Source organism: Pan paniscus, chromosome 22 (assembly GCF_029289425.2).
Source record: "Pan paniscus chromosome 22, NHGRI_mPanPan1-v2.0_pri, whole genome shotgun sequence".
Lineage (NCBI taxonomy): Eukaryota > Metazoa > Chordata > Mammalia > Primates > Hominidae > Pan > Pan paniscus.
This window is the reverse complement of record NC_073271.2, coordinates 1250838-1256030: the sequence shown is the minus strand read 5'-3', so window position 1 is coordinate 1256030 and position 5193 is coordinate 1250838.

The window sequence follows — 5193 nt, the reverse complement described above, 5'->3', positions numbered from 1 at the left end:
CCTTGCCTGGCCTTGCCTTTTCTTTCTTTCTTTCTTTCTTTCTTTCTTTCTTTCTTTCTTTCTTTCCTTCATTACTTTCTTTTTTTCTTCTTCTTCTTCCTTTTTTTTTTTTTTTTTTGAGACAGAGTTTCACTCTTGTTGCCCAGGCTAGAGGGCAATGGCGCGATCTCGGCTCACCGCACCCTCCGCCTCCCAGGTTCAAGCGATTCTCCTGCCTCAGCCTCCTGATTAGCTGGGATTACAGGCATGGGCCACCGTGCCTGGCTGATGTTTGTACTTTTAGTAGAGACGGTGTTTTTCCATGTTGGTCAGGCTGGTCTCCAACTCCCAACCTCAGGTGGTCCGCCTGCCTTGGCCTCCCAAAGTGCTGGGATGACAGGCGTGAGCCACAGCGCCCAGCCTCTCTCTCTCTCGCTCGCTCGCTCGCTCGCTCGCTCGCTCGCTTGCTTGCTTTCGTGCTTTCTTGCTTTCTTGTTTTCTTTCTTTCTTTTGTTTCTTTCTTGCTTGCTTTCTTGCTTGCTTGTTTTCTTGCTTTCTTGCTTTCCTTTCTTTTTCTTTCTTGCTTTCTTGCTTGCTTGCTTTCGTGCTGTCTTGTTTTCTTGCTTGCTTGCGTGCTTGCTTGCTTTCGTGCTTTCTTGCTTTCTTGTTTTCTTGCTTTCTTTCTTTCTTTTGTTTCTTTCTTGCTTGTTTTTCTTTCTTGCTTGCTTTCTTGCCTTCTTTTCTTTCTTGCTTGCTTTCTTGCTTTCTTTTCTTTTTCTTTCTTTCTTTCTTGCTTTCTTGTTTTCTTGCTTTCTTGCTTGCTTTCGTGCTTTCTTGTTTTCTCGCTTTCTGTCTTTTGCTTCTTTCTTTCTTGCTCTCTCGCTTGCTTGCTTGCTTGCTTTCGTGCTTTCTTGTTTTCTTGCTTTCTTTCTTTCTTTTGTTTCTTTCTTGCTTGCTTTCTTGCTTTCTTGTTTTCTTGCTTTCTTGCTTTCTTTCCTGCTTTCTTTCTTGCTTTGTTTTCTTTCTAGCTTTCTTTTCTTTCTTGCTTGCTTTCTTGCTTTCTTTTCTTTTTCTTTCTTTCTTTCTTGCTTTCTTTTTTCTTGCTTTCTTGCTTTCTTTTCTCTTTCTTTCTTTCTTTCCTGCTTTTTTGCTTTCTTGCTTGCTTTCTCGCTTGCTTGCTTTCTGTCTGTCTTTCTTTCTTTCTTTCTTTCTTTCTGTTTCGTCCTTTTGAGACAGAGTTTCACTCTTGTTTCCACGGCTAGAGTGCAATGGCGCGATCTTGGCTCACCGCACCTTCCGCCTCCCGGGTTCGAGGGCTTCTCCTGCCTCAGCCTCCTGATGAGCGGGGATTACAGGGAGGCACCCCCACGCCTGGCTTGGCTGATGTTTGTGTTTTTAGTAGGCACACCGTGTCTCTCCGTGTTGGTCAGGCTGGTCTCCGACTCCCGACCTCATGTGATGCGCCCACCTCGGCCTCTCGAAGTGCTGGGATGACGGGCGTGAGCCACCGTGCCCGGCCTGTTGACTCATTTCGTTTTTTTTTTTTATTTCTTTCGTTTCCATGTATTTACTGACATTTATTAATGTAAACATTTTTGTACATTTATATGTAAACGACAATGCGTATATCTTTGCATTTACTACTCTCGCGTCTCGTAAACACGTACCGATTGCATAGAAACATACTTCTACATAATAGACGTAGGTGTTTCTGCTATACAAATACATACACATCGCTCTATAGAGAAGCGATCGTCCACAAATACGTTTACGCTTACGTACGAAAAGTGTTGTATTTATGTTAATAAATGAACAAGTGTACGTAGTTATCTCTGTTTTCTTTCTTCCGCTCCTTTACGTTTTTCTTCCTTCCTTTCTTCCTTTCCCTCCTTCTTTAGGTTTTTCTTCCTCTCTTCCTTTCCTTCTTTCTCTCTTTCTGATCTTTTCTCCTTCGTGCTTTATTTCTCTTTCGTTCCCTGTCTCTCCTTCTTTTTTCTTTCCTCCCTGTTTCTTTTTCCCTTCTTTCCTTCGTTTCTTTCCTCATTCTTTCTCTCTTTTTCATGTTTCTTTCCTTTCCGTCTGTCTTGTAAAAATGGAGTGTTTCAAAAGTTTTCTCTGTGTATCTACGTTTTTTAAATTGTCTCTCTTTTCTCCATTTTCTTCCTCCCTCCCTCCCTCCCTGCTCCCTTCCCTCCCTCCTTCCCTTTCACCATCTGTCTCTTTTCCCCATTCCCCGCCCCCCCCCCCGTCTGTCTCTGCGTGGATTCCGGAAGAGCCCATGCATTTTGCCTCTCCGTGTGTCTGCAGCGACCCGCGACCGAGTCCTTGTGTGTTCTTTCTCCCTCCCTCCCTCCCTCCCTCCCTGCTTCCGAGATGCATCTCCGAACACCCACGCGCCGTGGGTTGTCTTCTGACTCTGTCGCGGTCGAGGCAGAGACGCGTTTTGGGCCCCGTGTGTGTGGGGTTGGGGCAGAGGGGCTGCGTTTTCGGCCTCGGGAAGAGCTTCTCGGCTCACGGTTTCGCTTTTGCGGTCCACGGGCCGCCCTGCCATCCGGATCTGTCTCGCTGACGTTCGCGGCGGTCGTCGGGCTCCATCTGGCGGCCGCTTTTAGATCGCGCTCTCGGCTTCCGGAGCTGCGGTGGCAGCTGCCGAGGGAGGGGACCGTCCCCGCTGTGAGCTGTGCAGAGCTCCGGAAAGCCCGCGGTCGTCAGCCCGGCTGGCCCGGTGGCGCCAGAGCTGTGGCGCGTCGCTTGTGAGTCAGAGCTCTGGCGTGCAGGTTTATGTGGGGGGGAGGCTGTCGCTGCGCTTCTGGGCCCGAGCCGGGCGTGGGGCTGCCCGGGCCGGTCGACCAGCGCGCCGCGGCTCCCGAGGCCCGAGCCGCGACCCGCGGGGACCCGCCGCGCGTGGCGCGGGAGGCTGGGGACGCCCTTCCCGGCCCGGTCGCGGGTCCGTCCGCGCTCATCCTGGCCGTCTGAGGCGGCGGCCGAATTCGTTTCCGAGTCCCCGTGGGGAGCCGGGGACCGTCCTGCCCCCGTCCCCCGGGTGCCGGGGAGCGGTCCCCGGGCCGGGCCGCGGTCCCTCTGCCGCGATCCTTTCTGGCGAGTCCCCGTGCGGAGTCGGAGAGCGCTCCCTGAGCGCGCGTGCGGCCCGAGAGGTCGCGCCTGGCCGGCCTTCGGTCCCTCGTGTGTCCCGGTCGTAGGAGGGGCCGGCCGAAAATGCTTCCGGCTCCCGCTCTGGGGACACGGGCCGGCCCCCTGCGTGTGGCACGGGCGGCCGGGAGGGCGTCCCTGGCCCGGCGCTGCTCCCGCGTGTGTCCTGGGGTTGACCAGAGGGCCCCGGGCGCTCCGTGTGTGGCTGCGATGGTGGCGTTTTTGGGGACAGGTGTCCGTGTCGCGCGTTTCCTGGGCCGGCGGCGTGGTCGGTGACACGACCTCCCGGCCCCGGGGGAGGTATATCTTTCACTCCGAGTCTGCATCTTGGGCCACCGGGTTATTGCTGACACGCTGCCCTCTGGCGACCTGTCGCTGGAGAGGTTGGGACTCCGGGTGCGTGCGGGGCTCTGGCCTACCGGTGACCCGGCTAGCCGGCCGTGCTCCTGCTTGAGCCGCCCGCTGGGGCCCGCGGGCCTGCTGTCCTCCGCGCGCCCGGGCGTGTCCCGACTCCCGGTGCCGGCCCGGGTCCGGGTCTCTGACCCACCTGGGGGCGGCGGGGAAGGCGGCGAGGGCCACCCTGCCCCCGTGCGCTCTCCGCTGCGGGCGCCCGGGGCGGCCGCGACAACCCCACCCCGCTGGCTCCGTGCCGTGCGTGTCAGGCGTTCTCGTCTCCGCTGGGTTGTCCGCCGCCCCTTCCCCGGAGCAGGGCGTCGGCCGGCCGGCCGACCTCCGCTCCCGGGGGGCTCTTTCGTGATCGATGTGGTGACGTCGTGCTCTCCCGGGCCGGGTCCGAGCCGCGACGGGCGAGGGGCGGACGTTCGTGGCGAACGGGACCGTTCTTCTCGCTCCGCCCCGCGGGGTCCCCTCGTCTCTCCTCTCCCCGCCTGCGGGCGGCGCGTGTGGGGGAGGCGTGTGGGGTGCGGAGCCCGGCCTGACCTCGCCGTCCCGCCCGCCGCCTTCTGCGTCGCGGGGCGGGTCGGCGGGGCCCTCTGACGCGGCAGGCACCCCTCGCTGTCGCCTCCAGTGGTTGTGGACTTGCGGGCGGCCCCCCTCCGCGGCGGTGGGGGGTGCCGTCCCGCCGGCCCGTCGTGCTGCCCTCTCGGGGGGGCGTGCGCGAGCGTCGGCTCCGCTTGGGCCTCTGCGGTGCTCCTGGAGCGCTCCGGGTTGTCCCTCAGGTGCCCGAGGCCGAGCGGTGGTGTGTCGTCCCCGCCCCCAGCGCCCCCTCCTCCGGTCGCCGCCGCGGTGTCCGCGCGTGGGTCCTGAGGGAGCTCGTCGGTGTGGGGTTCGAGGCGGTCGAGTGAGACGAGACGCGCCCCTCCCACGCGGGGAAGGGCGTCCGCCTGGTCCGGCGAGCGCACGTCCCGTGCTCCCCTCTGGCGGGTGCGCGCGGGCCGTGTGAGCGATCGCGGTGGGTTCGGGCCGGTGGCGCGTGCGCCGGCCGGCCGCCGAGGGGCTGCCGTTCTGCCTCCGACCGGTTGTGTGTGGGTTGACTTCGGGGGTGCTTTTGCCTCGGAAGGAAGGAGGCGGGTGGACGGGGGGGCCTCGTGGGGGTTGCGCGCGCGCGCGCGCCGGCCGGGCCCCCGCCCTGACCGCGAACGCTCAAGGTGGCCGCACGCAGGTGTTTCCTCGTACTGCAGGCCCCCTCCCTTCCCCAGGCGTCCCTCGGCGCCTCTGCGGGCCCGAGGAGGGGCGGCTGGCGTGTGGGGGAGTGTGACCCACCCTCGGTGAGAAAGCCTTCTCTAGCGATCCGAGAGGCGTGCCTTGGGGTACCGGATCCCCCGGACTGCCGCCTCTGTCTGTGCCTCCGTCATGGGAGCGCTGCCGTAGCGACTCGCTCGCAGAGGACCCTCCTCCGCTTCCCCCTCGGCGGGGTTCGGGGGGGAGAGCGAGGGTTTCCGCCGGCCACCGCGGTGGTGGCCGAGCGCGGCTCGTCGCCTACTGTGGCCCGCGCCTCCCCCTTCCGAGTCGGGGGAGGATCCCGCCGGGCCGGGCCCTGGCGTCCCAGCGGGTTGGGACGTGGCGGCCGGCGGGCGGTGGGTTGTGCGCGCACGGCGTTCCGTC